This window comes from Cherax quadricarinatus, chromosome 62 (assembly GCF_038502225.1).
Source record: "Cherax quadricarinatus isolate ZL_2023a chromosome 62, ASM3850222v1, whole genome shotgun sequence".
NCBI classification, from domain to species: domain Eukaryota; kingdom Metazoa; phylum Arthropoda; class Malacostraca; order Decapoda; family Parastacidae; genus Cherax; species Cherax quadricarinatus.
This window is the reverse complement of record NC_091353.1, coordinates 2,226,365-2,243,111: the sequence shown is the minus strand read 5'-3', so window position 1 is coordinate 2,243,111 and position 16,747 is coordinate 2,226,365.

The following is a 16,747-nucleotide window of genomic DNA, read 5'->3' as shown; positions in this document are numbered from 1 at the left end:
ACCATGACAAATCTGTACACCAATTCACGAATCCTTGGTGCCAACTTAAGTTTACAAAATCCTTCCCATATTTCCCCCCAATTATACAGCGGAAAAACAGACAATCCCTGTACAATTTCCCCATGACAACATATGCTGACCATTTGCCCCACCCGGATCCGTTGCGCATTTCTCAACTTTAACAACAAACGCAGCATGTCCTCACACTCGATTAATCCCCTGCTGCTCCACCATTTACGCATTTCGATCATTACCCGACCCACCCGGATGCCCTTCTCACCGCCCGCCCTTCTCACCGCCCGCCCTGAGGAACCGCTGCTTTACATAGAGGGCCTTCACCCGTGGCCCCAAAGCCAATAGACCTAAACCCCCACGACGAACATGGGTCATGACAACCTCCCGACTTAACCAAGCTCTCCCAAAACCCCAAACATAACGTAAGATCCTTCTCTGCAGTTCCTGAATATCCATCTCTCTTAAAGGGTACACCTCAGCCACACCCCATACCTTACTATAAACAAGTGTATTAACCACTATTGTCCTCTGTTGCAACGAGACTTCCCCAGCTCTTAACCCCCGAAGTCGATCTAAAGCCTTGTTAACCACCAATTCAGAGTTTGTAATAAAGTTGGTAGAATTACCGACAATATGTAAAGTAAAAGGACACAAGTGCAACTAATGTGACATTTATTGTGGCAACGTTTCGCTCTCCAGGAGCTTTATCAAGCCATTACAAACAATACATGGACACAGAGGGTATATAAAGGCTCAGAGTGAGGTGAATATTAGTGAGGTACCTCACTAATATTCACCTCACTCTGAGCCTTTATATACCCTCTGTGTCCATGTATTGTTTGTAATGGCTTGATAAAGCTCCTGGAGAGCGAAACGTTGCCACAATAAATGTCACATTAGTTGCACTTGTGTCCTTTTACTTTACAATTCAGAGTTTACCCTTCGGCCCTCCCTCTCATCTGTCATGTACACGATACCACATATTCTAAGTTGCACCACGACTGACCACCCATACCTTTCGCCCAACCTCCCCCCCACCCATGTACCCACCTCCAATAATTTCGATTTTGCCTTATTGACACACATGCCAGACTCTGCCCCAAAAAACTCAACAATCCATCCCACGATCTGCAAATCCTCCTCCCCTTTTAACAAAATCGTGGTATCATCTACGTACCCGACTACACGCGCTGCATGGTCACTGCTCAGCGTTCCACGCCTCAAACCACCATCCACCAGCTCATAAAAGGGGTTTTGCATACAAGCAAAAAGCAGCTGGGAGAGGGGGCATCCTTGCCTCAAACCCCTTTCCATACGGACCGGCTGCCCCAATTTACCGTTTACCTGTACGCGTACCATAGCCGAGACATACAAGGTATCAACCCATCTTACAATCCCCTCTCCAAAACCCTGCTTCAATAAAATAAGCCTCAATAAATCCCTATCAACACAGTCATAAGCATTTTGCCAGTCAAGCCCGAGGACACCCCCCCTTGACATTCCTCCAAAAACTCCCTAATACGTACATGTCCGTCCCTCATAAGAACATAAGAACATAAGAAAGGAGGAACACTGCAGCAGGCCTGTTGGCCCATACTAGGCAGGTCCTTTACAATTCATCCCACTAACAAACATTTGACCAACCTAACTTTCAATGCCATAAGACCTGTTTGTGTGCTCTCTGTGAATCTGAACCAGGATGCCCTCTCTTGAGCAACTTTACCAGCAGCTGAGAGAAGAGCTCAGAGTTGCTAAGATGGAGATACGGCGATTAACGGAGGAGAACAAGAGGATTCATAGTAATCCTCCTGTTGTGAGTCCCCAGGTTAAGAGGGGAGCTTGGTCAGTGGCCGGGCAACATGGAACCAAGCTAAAGATCAAGAAAACGGTTGGAGAGGCAGAAACAATGAGAAACCAGAAGACTACCGTGGAAACTTCCAACCCATCCTCGGTGCTACCCGACGAATGTGAGTGTTCTACTAGGAATGCCACAACGAGCACCAAAGAAGCATTGGCAGACGTGAATGAGACATCCCTAGAAACCCGAACGAAGACCATCCAGAACGTCTTGACGAATTCTACAAGTGGTGTAATGCTACCTGGCGAATGTGAGTCGACTACTTGGAGCATCACGACGGACGATGCCAAGAAAGGTAAAAACATTGTTGTTGTTGGGGATAGCCAGATTAGGTACATGGATAGGGCATTCTGCTTGAAGGACAGGAGTAGGAGGCAGAGAGTGTGTTTTCCTGGGGCTGGGATGAAGGATATTGTTAGCCGTCTGGATGACATCATGAGAGGTAATGGGAATATAAACACATATGCAGTATAATGTGATCCTTTATTGGCTACGTTTCGCCCGCAGAGTGGGCTTTTTCAAGTCACAAACAGAACTTGTATACCTGGTATGCCTAGCTGTCCCTCGTGAATAACCGACCCCATAACCTTCCTCATTCTGTTTCCTAAAACTTTTGCAAAGATTTTATAGTCCGAGCACATAAGAGATATTGCTTTATATGCACTTAGACCCCTCCCCCCTCCCTTTTTGGGCACCAACACAACTACCCCCGTACTTTGTGACATACCTAACCTCCCCTCCGTGAGCATGCAATTTAATACATCAATCAAACAATGCTTAATACTTCCCCAATGCGCCCTATAAAAATCATTCAAAATGCCATCTATACCTGGTGCCTTTCCTTTACTCATACTAAAAATCGCCTCCTCTACCTCCTCCACTCGAATTCTACCTTCTAGTACCGTTCTATCCCTGTCACTAATAACTTTTCTGAAATCCCTCCCCACCAGGCCACCCACATGGGCCCCCCCTACTACCTGCCGTAGCTTTTCCTCAAACCATAGATCAGCATAAAAACTCATGCTGTCCGTGGTGAGGAGTACTTGACCCGGCAGGTAACCACCCAAACCCCTGCATACTTCCAATTGCAGGAGAGACATCGCCTGTTGTCTTACCCTAAATTTGCGCAAGACACAACCCGAAGGTTTGTCACCCCAGAGCACTTCTTCCATACCTGCTCTGACTCAAACCGCATTGAAACGTTCATTGTGAATTTCTGCAAGTCGACTATGAAGATGTTCAATGTCGTCATACCTACTACTCCCGCCCCCCCACATAGTAATCATTTAGCTGCCCTTCCAGATAGTTTTGCAGCCCAAACCTCCACCTCGCCTCCTCTTTTCCCCGCTTCTTATAATAACTCGCTATTCCGGGTTTGGCACGCGTTTCCCACCATTCCAACAAACATTCACCTGCCCGTTGCGTTTCCCAGAGATTCTTCCACCAGTCCTGAAAAGCACACCCATCCCCCTCCCCCTCCAATAGCTGTACGTTCAGTTTCCAATAACCTGGATAAACCCTGATCATCCCATCCCAGTCCAAGTCCGCTAGCACTGCGCGGTGATCTGAAAACCCCACATCAAAGGTCTGTACGTGCCCAACTCTAATTCCTTGTGTTACATAAAGTCTATCCAGACGGGCTGCATAGCCCCTGCGAACGAACGTATGCTCCACCCACCACCCACCCCGCCCCACCACATCATAAACCCCTGCATCCCCCAGCAGATTCCGTAAGTCAGGTAAAACGCACCCCGCCCCCCTCGGCTCAACATCACCATGGCGGATAATGCAATTCCAATCCCCGCCCATGACGGTAATGAACGGCAAACCCCAAGTGTGAAATGTTAAAGCCTCCCTCACAAATTCTATTTTAACTTTAGTGTTGCTTTCCGCAGGCATGTAAACGCCAATAAAACAAACCCTCACCTCACCCCAGTACCCATCTACCCTCACCACCCTCCCACCTCCCCCCTCCTCCCATCTCAAGACACGCCAAGGGCTGGACTCCTTCACCGCTATAGCTTCCCCACCCTTTAATTTTAAAGAACTGCTAACATACATTCGGTAGCCTTTTAACCGTAACTCTCGCCCAAACTTATAATTGTGTTCTTGTATGAAACATACGTCCACGGCATACCTGCGCAAGAACCACTCCATCCACACACACTTAAACTCTGCCCGCAGGCCATTTACATTGATGGTAACACACTTGAATTCACAAAAGGAGGTTTTCCTCTATGTTTGTGGGTCTTTCCCGTACCCACACGTACATTACACTGACCTTCTTTGACCTTTGACTTCCCAAGGCTCCCCTCAACCCCCCGTGCCCTACCCATATGCTGGGCGCTTGCCACAACCCCGTCTTCAAGAGGCGCCTCAGCCACTTTCGACCATAATTTCTTCCCTGGACACTGTCCCGGTGTCAGTACCTCGTCCATATCCGACACTCCTGCCGTCCGTTTGCGGGAACCACCTTCCACACACATCTCACCAGACGAAACCTCCTGGTGGACTTCCACCACCACCTCATGCAACCGTGTCATTGTAATCATGTCCAGGTCTCCCATATTTGGTGAATCTTCCTTCACCACTTCTTGACACTTCGGTGGAACGTCTGGGCTATGCTCTGCCCCATCCAGGAGATCGTTTAGCACGTTCTCCAGCAAACTTTCCTGTGACAACTCCACAGGCTCCGTAGGCCCCACAGGTGGCGTGGGCACGTTTGTAGTGTCCACCGACAGGGTGGCACACGCCATAGACCGCGTCTCCTCTTGTTGTACTTCCTCACTCCAAAGCTTAGGTCCTTGCTCAGGCGAAGGACCAGCCCCCAGATCAAAGGCTTCGGTTCGTAGAACCACAGGAGAAGGTTCCCGGATGCGTACAACCAGGCGTCTGGAGCACTGAGCAGCCATATGGTCATACGAGTTGCATAACCTGCATATCTTCCATTGGCCTGCATAGTGAACAAAAACTTGGGTCCTGTAGTGTTCAAGATGAACGTAAGATGGAATCGGCTGTTTTAACGTCATCTTGAGGGTGCAGGAGCCTTCTGGAAGCCCCTCGTATGGGCCCTCCCTCCACACTCCCTTGGTCGCTGCATGTACCGTGCCGTATCTACCAAAAACTTTCCAAATAACATACTCCTCCGCCTCGAAAGGCACGTTCCTTACTTTGACCCAGGTCACGTATGTGGAGACGTCATGCAGGCAAACCTCTACGGCCGAATTCACCGCCATTTTCCTCTCTTGAAAAGCTTCCACAATCTTGGAGTAAAAACCGGCATTTGCAAGTTTTACAAAAAACCTCGACATCCCATTGAGAGCCACACCATATAATTCCTCAGTGGGGATGCTGTAGATGTCGCGAATAATGGTAGGCAACAAGACATGCATCCTTGCACCACTGAGAGAGCCACGAATGAATTCAACACAGACCGTGTTTACTCTTCTACCCTGACGATCCGCCATCTTGCATACTGTAGTACACAGTTCGCCACCAGGTGTAAGCAGGAGCAGGCTCAGAAAGCGTCCTCTCAGCCCGTAGGTTGAGAGACGAATGATTGTGTAATTGATGGGTATCTAGATGGGTGGCGATCTTGCTTCTTAGGACCCTTTCAAAGAATTTTATGATATGGGATGTTAGTGCTATCGGTCTGTAGTTCTTTGCTCTTGCTTTACTGCCCCCTTTGTGGAGTGGGGCTATGTCTGTTGTTTTTAGTAACTGTGGGACGACCCACATGTCCATGCTCACTCTCCATAGGATGGTAAAAGCACGCAATACGGGCTTCTTGCAGTTCTTGATGAACACAGAGTTCCATGAGTCTGGCCCTGGGGCAGAGTGCATTGGCATGTCATTTATCGCCTGTTCGAAGTCATTTGACATCAGGATAACATCAGATAGGCTTATTTTTTTTTTTTTTTTTATTATCACACCGGCCGATTCCCACCAAGGCAGGGTGGCCCGAAAAAGAAAAACTTTCACCATCATTCACTCCATCACTGTCTTGCCAGAAGGGTGCTTTACACTACAGTTTTTAAACTGCAACATTAACACCCCTCCTTCAGAGTGCAGGCACTGTACTTCCCATCTCCAGGACTCAAGTCCGGCCTGCCGGTTTCCCTGAATCCCTTCATAAATGTTACTTTGCTCACACTCCAACAGCACGTCAAGTATTAAAAACCATTTGTCTCCATTCACTCCTATCAAACACGCTCACGCATGCCTGCTGGAAGTCCAAGCCCCTCGCACACAAAACCTCCTTTACCCCCTCCCTCCAACCCTTCCTAGGCCGACCCCTACCCCGCCTTCCTTCCACTACAGACTGATACACTCTTGAAGTCATTCTGTTTCGCTCCATTCTCTCTACATGTCCGAACCACCTCAACAACCCTTCCTCAGCCCTCTGGACTGGCTTGTGCTTACCAAATTCTGTGACTCATAAAAAAATCATTTAGATCTTCGACTCTCAGTCTGGTTAGAGGCTTGCTAAAAACTGAGTCATATTGGGACTTGAGTAGCTCACTCATTTCCTTGCTGTCATCTGTGTAGGACCCATCTTGTTAGCCCAATACTGGATGTTGTTATCGACTTTGATTTGACATAAGAAAAGAAATACTTTGGGTTTCTTTCGATTTCATTTATGACTTTTAGTTCTTCATGCGATTCCTGACTCCTATAAGATTCTTTTAGCTTAAGTTCAATGTTTGCTATTTCTCTGACCAGTGTCTCCCTACGCATTTCAGATACATTGGCCTCTTTTAGCCGCTGTGTTATTCATTTCCGTTGCCTGTAAAGGTAGCGCCTCTTTCTATTTTACATCTACTCCCTTTTCTTAAAGGAATAAGCCTTGAGCATACATCGAGTGCCACCGAGTTAATCTGTTCCAGGCATAAGTTGGGGTCTGTGTTGCTTAGTCTATCTTACCAGCTTATATCGTTTAGGACTTGATTTACTTGGTCCCACTTTATGTTCTTGTTACTGAAGTTGAATTTGGTGAAGGCTGCCTCGTGACTGATCTCATTTTGTCGGTCTGGGGCTCCGCACATACATGTCTGAATCTTGATTATGTTGTGATCTGAGTATATTTTTTTGATAGGGTGACATTTCGTATCAGATCATTATTGTTAGTGAAGATGAGGTCTAGTGTATTCTCCAGTCTAGCAGGCTCTATTATTTGCTGGTTTAAGTTGAATTTTGTGCAGAGATTTAAAAGCTCGTGTGTGTGTGAGTTCTCGTCAGAGCTGCCTCCTGGTGTTATCACTGCAACAACATTATTTACTATATTCCTACATTTTAGGTGCCTCAAGTTGAAATCCCCCAGGAACAAGATGTTGGGGGCAGGAGCTGGAAGATTTTTCCAGACAGTGGTCAATTTTTAACAGCTGTTCCTGGAATTGCTGGGACGTTGTGTCCGGAGGCTTGTAGACTACCACAATGACTAGGTTTTGGTTCTCGATCTTACTGCTAAAACTTCCACTACATCATTTGAGGCATTAAGCAGTTCTGTGCAAATAAGTGACTCTGCGATATACAGGCCAACCCCCCCCTTTTGCCTGTTCATTCTGTCTCATCTGTATAGGTTGTAACCTGGGATCCATATTTCGTTGTCCAAGTGATCCTTTATGTGGGTCTCTGTGAAAGCCGGGAACATTGCATTTGCCTCTGCAAGCAGTCAACGGATGAAAGGTATTTTGTTGTTCGTTGCTGGCTTTAGACCCTGTATATTTGCAAAGAAGAATGTCATTGGACTGGTGGTATTGGTGGTACTGGGGGACTTTCTTTCCGGCACTAGTATCTGTATCTGTTGGTTTGGAGTGGAGGCCATCGACTGTGGTTCCACTCCAGAAATGACTGGATTTGGCGTACGATTTCTGCCATTTCCTGCCAGTTTTTTTTCCTTCCTGGGACTAAAAAACCTCTCCCTCTTGAGTGGCTGTGGCTACCCAGGTTTTCCCATGGCCTGGATGTTTTGTATCTTTTTGCCCCCTTTAGATGGTGTGCCTGGGAATTTAAGTTATAGCACAATCTTTCCTGTACTGAAGAGGGACACATTTCAGGGTGAAAAAGCTTACTGGAAGGGAGTTTGCATTTTCCTGTTGTCATATGGGCACAGCATTTTCTAGGGTGGTCAAAGCTGCATGTCCCGTCTGTTTTTCCAGATTTTCCATGTCTGCAGATACCAAGTGCGTAGTATGTGCACAGGCTTGGTTTCTGTTTGCCTTGGGTTTTTGTAACTGTATTCCCTGTTGGTGCATGTTTTTTACCTGTCTCATTCCTATCCTCACTAGTACTAACAAGGAAGCTCTCACCAGTTGTTTCTGGTAATATATCCTCATTATTGCTAGTAGAGTCCCCTTGTTTGTTATCTCCTGTGGTATTAATAGTTTGTAATATTGGTTTTATCTTGTCCTTGACTACATTTGTTTCCCCACTACAGCTACTGTCTCCCTCGAGGCCATTTATATGCATTCCCTCATGCATACATTTACTGTCTACCTGGACAGCACCTACAGCCTCACCATTACTGTCTACCAGGACAGCACTTCCAGTCCCACAGTTACTGTCTCCCAGGACAGCACCTCCAGCCCAGACTTTTTATTTTCCCATCTGTTATAGAAAGCTTCCAGGTTTTCTATGAAAGCAGCTTTGATGTTATCCTCTTTTAATACCAATGTAATTTTAGTCCACAGATTGATCTCATTTGGACATACCCAAAAACACTTCCCTGATTTAATACTGCTTGTAGATAGTTCTTGGATATCTGCACAAGAGGCGTGACACCAGTTTTCACAAAAATGGCAAATTTTTTTTATATTTTGGCTCGTACGTTGGTTTGCGTGCAGCCAGCAGCAACAGCCTGGTTGATCAGGCTCTGATCCACCAGGAGGCCTGGTCACAGACCGGGCCGCGGGGGCGTTGACCCCCGGAACTCTCTCCAGGTAAACTCCAGGTAAGGACACAGTATACAATCTACATGTTGTTATACATAAAACTTAACAAAAAAAACTCAACACTGAGAAAAAACAAGCCTAACTAGGAATGAAACAGAAGAAGCTACACATAAGCATTCCTTAACAAAAAAGGCTACAAAACAAAACCTGTTACACTTATGCATATTTTGTACAAAACTTTATATACAAAACATTAAGTATACACCAAAACATTTCTCATACAATTATTTTGTATAGTAACATATTACGTACATAGATTCTCGAAAACTAAAACCTCCTGACAATGTTTTCGAGGAGACTAAATCGTACTCCCCACACCCCATATAAGCCAAATACACATCATATGGAACTTTGCCTATTCTAGAATAAATGATAAATAAGAAAAAAATTTCTAAGATGTGTGCCTCCTCCCATCACCCACCAGGTACACAGTATGAACAGGTGAAATATACCCTTAATCCGTGTGTATATACGTTCCTACCTCATTAACTTCCCAACAGGAAGGAATACTGAATAGGGCAATGTACAATCTTGAAAACCTCATGCATCAACATGTCAAGGACACAACCAGAGAGAGAGGGGAGGATGAGCCAGCAAGACTGGATCTTGTGTTCACCCTGAGCAGTTCAGACATTGAGGACATCACTTACGAGAGGCCCCTTGGAGCTAGCGATCACGTGGTTCTGAGTTTTGATTATATAGTAGAGTTACAAGTGGAGAAGGTAACAGGAACTGAAGGGGACAGGCCAAACTATAAAAGGGGGGACTACACAGGTATGAGAAACTTCCTGCAGGAGGTTCAGTGGGACAGAGAAATGGTAGGAAAATCAGTAAACGAGATGATGGAATATGTGGCAACAAAGTGCAAGGAGGCAGAGGAAAGTTTTGTTCCCAAGGGAAACAGAAATAATAGGAAGACCAAAACGAGTCCTTGGTTTACCCGAAGGTGTAGGGAGGCAAAAACTAAGTGCAACAGAGAATGGAAAAGGTACAGGAGGCATAGGACCCAGGAAAACAAGGAGATTAGTAGAAGAGCCAGAAACGAGTATGCACAGATAAGGAGGGAGGCCCAGCGACAGTATGAAAACGACATAGCATCGAAAGTCAAATCTGACCCGAAACTACTGTATAGCCACATTAGGAGGAAGACAACAGTCAAGGACCAGGTGATAAGGCTGAGGAAAGAAGGTGGAGAACTCACAAGAAACGATCAAGAGGTATGTGAGGAGCTCAACACGAGATTTAAGGAAGTATTTACAGTAGAGACAGGAAGGACTTTGGGATGACAGATCAGATGGGGACACCAGCAAGGAATATACCAACAAGTGTTGGACGACATACATACAGATGAGGAGGAGGTGAAGAAACTGCTAAGAGACATCAATACCTCAAAGGCAATGGGACCGGACAACATCTCCCCGTGGGTCCTTAGAGAGGGAGCAGATATGTTGTGCGTGCCACTTACCACAATCTTCAACACATCTCTGGAAACTGGGCAACTACCTGAGGTATGGAAGACGGCAAATGTAGTTCCCATTTTTAAAAAAGGAGACAGAAAAGAGGCACTAAACTATAGACCTGTGTCATTGACATGTATAGTATGCAAAGTTATGGAGAAGATTATCAGGAGGAGAGTGGTGGAGCACCTGGAATGGAACAAGAGTATAAATGCCAACCAGCACGGATTCACGGAAGGCAAATCCTGTGTCACAAACCTTCTGGAGTTTTATGATAAAATAACAGAAGTAAGACACGAGAGAGAGGGGTGGGTTGATTGCATCTTCTTGGACTGCAAGAAGGCCTTTGACACAGTTCCTCACAAGAGATTAGTGCAGAAGCTAGAGCATCAGGCGCATATAACAGGAAGGGCACTGCAATGGATCAGAGAATACCTGACAGGGAGGCAACAACGAGTCATGGTACGTAATGATGTATCACAGTGGGCACCTGTGACGAGCGGGGTCCCACAGGGGTCGGTCCTAGGACCAGTGCTATTTTTGGTATATGTGAACGACATGATGGAAGGGTTAGACTCAGAAGTGTCCCTGTTTGCAGATGATGTGAAGTTAATGAGGAGAATTAAATCTGATGAGGACCAGGCAGGACTTCAAAGAGACCTGGACAGACTGGACACCTGGTCCAGCAAATGGCTTCTCGAATTTAATCCTGCCAAATGCAAAGTCATGAAGATAGGGGAAGGGCACAGAAGACCACAGACAGAGTATAGGCTAGGTGGCCAAAGACTGCAAACCTCACTCAAGGAGAAAGATCTTGGGGTGAGTATAACACCGAGCATGTCTCTGGAAGCACACATCAATCAGATAACTGCTGCAGCATGTGGGCGCCTGGCAAACCTGAGAACAGCATTCCGATACCTTAGTAAGGAATCGTTCAAGACACTGTACACCGTGTATGTCAGGCCCATACTGGAGTATGCAGCACCTGTTTGGAACCCGCACTTGATAAAGCACGTCAAGAAACTAGAGAAAGTACAAAGGTTTGTGACAAGGTTAGTTCCAGAGCTAAGGGGAATGTCCTATGAAGAAAGATTAAGGGAAATCGGCCTGACGACACTGGAGGACAGGAGGGTCAGGGGAGACATGATAACGACATATAAAATACTGCATGGAATAGACAAGGTGGACAAGACAGGATGTTCCAGGGAGGGGACACAGAAACAAGGGGCCACAATTGGAAGTTGAAGACACAAATGAGTCAGAGAGATATTAGGAAGTATTTCTTCAGTCATAGAGTTGTAAGGCAGTGCAATAGCCTAGAAAATGACGTAGTGGAGGCAGGAACCATACACAGTTTTAAGACGAGGTTTGATAAAACTCATGGAGCGGGGAGAGAGAGGGCCCAGTAGCAACCAGTGAAGAGGTGGGGCCAGGAGCTAAGACTCGACCCCTGCAACCACAAATAGGTGAGTACAAATAGGTGAGTGAGTACACACACACAAAGGCCTTCACACAGACAGGCCTTACATCATGTTATCTCACATACACCACTGGAGCAGCCACCATCTCTTCTCTTCCTTACTACAATCATCTCCAAGTACTCATCACTCACCTCCGGAAGCCAACCCCTTGCTGCCTTTCCCCGGCACCAACTGTAGTAGTCGTGCCACAGTCAGTCCCCGATAACTCTCCGGAAAAAGAGCAACCCACTGACCCCCATATAAGCTCCTATTCCTACCCACCGACCTATAAAAACTCGCCGCTAAGGCCTTGATCCTGACATTACCCCCCACCTCCCTCATTCCCCAAGAAACATACAAAAAATCAACCATTATATACCTTAACGCCCTCGCTACCTCATTAGACACTCCTCCCACGCCTAAAAGTAAAGCCCTAAGGACCCCCACCCTTCCCCCTTCCAATAATCCAAAAACACCCCTCAACCACACCCTTACATTTTCCAAAAAAGGACAAAAGTACACCACATGGAAAGCATTTTCCACGTCGCCACAATGCACACATGAAGCATCACTCACATATCCCATCTGCCTCAACACCTGTTTTGATGCCAATGTCCCCATGAGGAATCTGTAGACCACTTCTCTCACCCTTGCAGGCATTCTTAGCTTTCGAAATTCCTCCCATATTACCCTCCAATTATATGTGGGGAAGACAGCCACCCCTTGCAGCATCTCCCGATGATACTCTACTCCCACCAGCCTCCCTATTCGCAAATGACGTACATCTCGCACTCTTAACATATACTGCAACATATCCTCACACACCTCCAGGTCCCTCCCACTCCACCAACAATGTAAGTCCCGCATCACCTCCCCCAGACCCCCCTCACTGAGGTATCTCACCAGTTCCAGTTCCAGTTTAATATGTTTATTATGCACCCCATACCCATCCTGTGGGCGGTAGTCAAAAGATTACAGAGGTACATCACCTTGACGTATATTGCCCTCACCCTGGGCCCCAATGCCAACAAACCCAATCCCCCCTGACGCACTCCAGTCATTACTACATCACGTCCCAACCACGCCCTCCCATAACCCCATATATACCTTAATGCCCTCCTCTGTATGTCTGTTACATCACAATTTCTCAAGGGATATACTGCCGCCGCTCCCCAAACCTTACTGTATACCAACGAATTCGCAATCACAGCCCTTTGGTGCAACGTAACATCTCTGGCCCGAAGGCTACGTAGCCTACCCACTGCCCTGTCCCTAACTGCCTCTGAATTAATCTTTCTACTTTCTTGCCTGTCCGCTGTGTACCAAATCCCACAAATCTTAATCCGTTCTACTACATTCCATCCAAACCCCTGACCCAATCTCCTGCCTACCCAGGTGCCCACCTCTAACAACATCGACTTGCTTTTGTTTACCCTCATTCCTGTTACGGCCCCAAACTTCTCGATGACTCTACCCACCCTTGAAAAATCCTCCCTTCCACTAAGTAAGATCGTCGTATCATCAATGTAACCCACAACCCCCCCGTCATTCCCCTCAACCCCCTCCCCACACAACTCTCGGTCTACACGCTCATAAAATGGGTTCTGAACACAAGCAAATAATAGCTGTGAAAGTGGGCAACCCTGCTGCAAACCCCTCTCCATACGAATCCCAGAACCCAACCTACCGTTCACCTGCACACGCATGATCGCCCCCGCATACAATGCATCCACCCACCCTACCACCCTGGCACCAAAACCCAGATCTCACAAACTCTCACGCAAAAACACCCTGTCCACACAATCATACGCATTCTCCCAATCAACCCCTAGAACCCCCACCCCTCCACAGCCCTCTAAGAAAACCCTTATGCGCCCGTGTCCATCCCGCATACTCCTCCCTGGAATCCCAAACTGACCTCTGTGTAAAAGTGCTCCGAGAACTGCCTTCATTCTATTCCCTAGAATCTTTGCGAATACCTTATAGTCTGCGCACATTAAGGAAATTGCCTGGAAAGCACTCAGTGCTCGCGCCCCTTCCTTCTTTGGTACTAATACTACTATGCCTGTACATTGTGACTCACCCATTCTCTTTCTATCTAGCATATTTTTCAAAGCCCCAACTAAACAATGCCTCATGCACCCCCAATGAGCCCTATAAAAGTCAATAGGCAAACCGTCAGTGCCTGGCGCCTTACCCGTATGCATGCTGAAGACCGCATCTGCCACCTCAGCCTCACTAATATCAGCCTCCAACCCCACCCTATCCTTTTCTCCTATAGCCTTATGAACCCCCCTACCGAAAGACGCCTGCCAGGCGCCCCGCCTCCCACCCTCTCTCCATTTTCTCCTGAGCCATTCACCTGCATAAATGCTCATACTCTCAGTGGAGATGAGGACCTCACCTTCCGGGTAATCCCCCACTCCCGCACTAGTCTCTAACTGCAATAACGTGGTCACTCTCCTACGCTCCCTAAACTTACGCAGCACATACCCAGTCGGTTTATCCCCCCACAACACATCGTCCAACCCTGAACGAAAACGTATCGCGTCAAAACGTTCTTTATGAATCTCCTCAATCCTACCTTGAAGCAGTGCTATATCTTCCCCCTCCCATAACATGCCTGCAACTGTCCCTCCAAAAAATTCTGCAAACCATATCTGCATCTCGCTTCCTCACGGCCCTTGACTCTATAAAAATTCGCGATCCCAAAGTTTTGCCCACAACTCCCACCATTCTACAAGCTCCATAGCCCGATCCCTATCTCCCCAAAACCCATTCCACCACTCATCAAATCCCATTCCCCCCCTTCCCCCCGAGCAGCCGCACATTCAACTTCCAATAGCTGGGGTAAATATGCACGGCACCTTCCCACGACAGATCCACTATCACTGCCCTATGGTCCGAGAAACCCACATCAAAAGTCTGCACCCTCCCGACCTCCAACCCTTCATGACGTAAATCCTGTCTAGTCTTGCAGCATACCCCTTGCGAATGAACGTGTGCTCCACCATATAACCTCCTCCCCCTGCAACATCTACGACACCCACGTCCCTCAACACATCCCTCAGAACACGTAATACACAACCCACCCCCCTCGGTTCAACATCCTGGCCCCGAATTACACAATTCCAATCCCCATCAATAATCGTGATGGCAGGCAATCCCCGCAGATGGTACAATAAGTCTTCCCTCACAAAATCCGCTTTTACTCGTGTATTGCTCGACGCCGGCACATACACTCCTATGAAACATGCCCTTCTATCACCCCATACACCATCTACCCACACAACCCTCCCCCCTGCCTCCTCCCAACCCATGACACGTAAGGGGCTGGTCTCCTTTATCGCTATTGCCACCCGCCCCCCTTTCAACTGCCAAGCATAACTAACGTACAACTTATACCCATGCAACAACAACTCACTACCAATCTTATGATTGTGTTCCTGCAAGAAACACACATCCACCTGGAACCTGCGTAAGAACCATACTAACCACACAGTTTTGATCTCAGCCTTGAGACCGTTCACATTTAGAGTGACACACCTGAAATTTATAAGAATGGCGGCTTCCCTCTATGCCTCTGTGGCTTGCCCACCATCCCTTTTCCTGTGCGTCGACCCGACGCCTCACCAGACTTTCCCCTGGTTCCCTCCCCACCTTTTACCCTTTCACTACAGAAATCAGGATCCACTAGATCCTTTTGGTCCAGCAACTCCTCATCCTTTGCCCAAGCTTTTTTGCCCGGCCTCTGCCCCGGCGTGAGTACCTCCTCGGCCTCAACCGTGCCAGCAGGCCTTTTCCTAGAACCATTACCCACACACATGTCTTCATCTGACAAATGCTCCTGATGGACCTCCACCTCCACCACTTGCTCTAAGCGAGTTCCACACAATGTTTGTACCACAGACTGCTGTTCCTCCCTCACATCAGCCTCGGCAGCACTTACGGTGGAGGTCCCCTACCCGTCCAAACAACCTCTCAACACGTCCTCCAGTAAATCTTCCTGAGGAACATCTTTCCTTCCTGTTGGAGCCCCCGACGGTCCTGTCTGCTCCCCCGAGCCTACTGGGAGTGTAACACAGGTACCGACCATCGGTACTTCCCGATCAACCTCTTCACTCCAACGACCACTCGTCCCTGCTTCCTCCTCTCCCAACTCAGGCATCAACTCACAAGGCCGCTGCTCCACTGCCAACGTACCAGGAGCCCTGGTAGGCTGCCTCCTAGGACACTGTGCTGCCATATGGTCGTAGGAGCTACATAATCGACAGGTCCTTCTCTGGCCGGCATAGTGCACAAAAACCTGTGTCCTGGAACCCACTAGCATGACGTAGGACGGTATAGGCCTAGCCAACGTCATTTTGAGGGTATAAGAACCCTCAGGTCGTCCCTCATATGGCCCATCTTTCCATACTCCCATCATAGCCGAATGAACTTTACCATAACTGTTGAAGACCTCCTGTATACTATATGCAGTCGCCTCGAAAGGGACGTTTCTCACCTTCACCCACGTATAGTACCTAGATACGTCGTGCAAGACGACATCCACTGCCGAATTCACAGTCACCTTTCTCTCCTGGTACTTATCAACAAGTCTGTCGTAGACGCCAGTACGATTCAGTTTCAGGAATACTCTGGTCATCCCATTTAAGGCTACACCATATACTTCATCGTTGGGGACACCATAGACGTCTCTGATGATAGCCGGTAGCAATGTATTCATCGTTTCTCCAGTGAGCGTGCCACGTACCAGCTGTATACAAACAGTGTTGATCCGCTGACCCACTCGATACGCCATTTTGCCTTCCAGTTGCTGAAGGTCACCACCAAAGGGCAGGTGTAGCTACTAGGCGTGCGTCCTCTCTCCCCGGAGGTCGAGAGACGAATGGTGGCAAGTAATCCATGTGGAAGCCCGTTTGTTTGATTGACTGCAGACTACACAGAGCTTCATAATGTGCTTTCAATGGTTGATTTACTCTAATTCTACTAGTAACCTCTTGAATA